We start from the raw sequence: 695 nt of genomic DNA, 5'->3' as shown, positions 1-695 counted from the left end.
CATCGCCTGACATAGTCTCGGAGACTGTGCTACGATGGTGCCACCTGTTGGGTTACTGTTTGGGCCTTTCACTTGGCCCAACACAGTCCATACATGGGCCCAATTGGCCCTTAATTGGGTTGGCCCAATTCCAATCCCAATTATATGCTAACTATGAAATTTAAGGCATACACTAAACTAAATAAGTTCGGTAAGTCTAGGTTTCTTCTGGCAATCTTCCGGCGAACTTTCGATGATCTCTCGGCAATGTTCCAGTAGACTTCCGGTAAGCTCCTGGACTTCACAACAATCTTCTTATGGAGTTTTGATGAGCTTCTTTGGCAAGCTCTTGGACTTCTCGATCAATTCCGGTAGACCTTCCGATGAACATCTGGACTTCCGACAAACTCTCGAACTCCCAACGAAATCTCGTTCTTGACTCCAGGACTTCATTTTACTTTATGCCTTAATCACTATCATAGTTAATCCTACATAAATAAAACCTACTTCGATCTAGACAATTATTATAAAGCTTGAATCATGTTGTCCGGCATGTCATTGGTTCATCGACACTTCGTTCGATTCTTCGATGCATCATCCTCTCTTGCGGCCTATTACCCAATCGACCAATTGATCTCCGCAACTTCGATTTTCTTAGCGCAATTTTCACTTTTCTTGTCTCGATGCCCGAACTCATGGCCCAAAGCCTTCTACTG

This window comes from Musa acuminata, chromosome BXJ3-9, assembly GCF_036884655.1.
Source record: "Musa acuminata AAA Group cultivar baxijiao chromosome BXJ3-9, Cavendish_Baxijiao_AAA, whole genome shotgun sequence".
NCBI classification, from domain to species: domain Eukaryota; kingdom Viridiplantae; phylum Streptophyta; class Magnoliopsida; order Zingiberales; family Musaceae; genus Musa; species Musa acuminata.
This window is presented reverse-complemented; position numbering follows the sequence as displayed.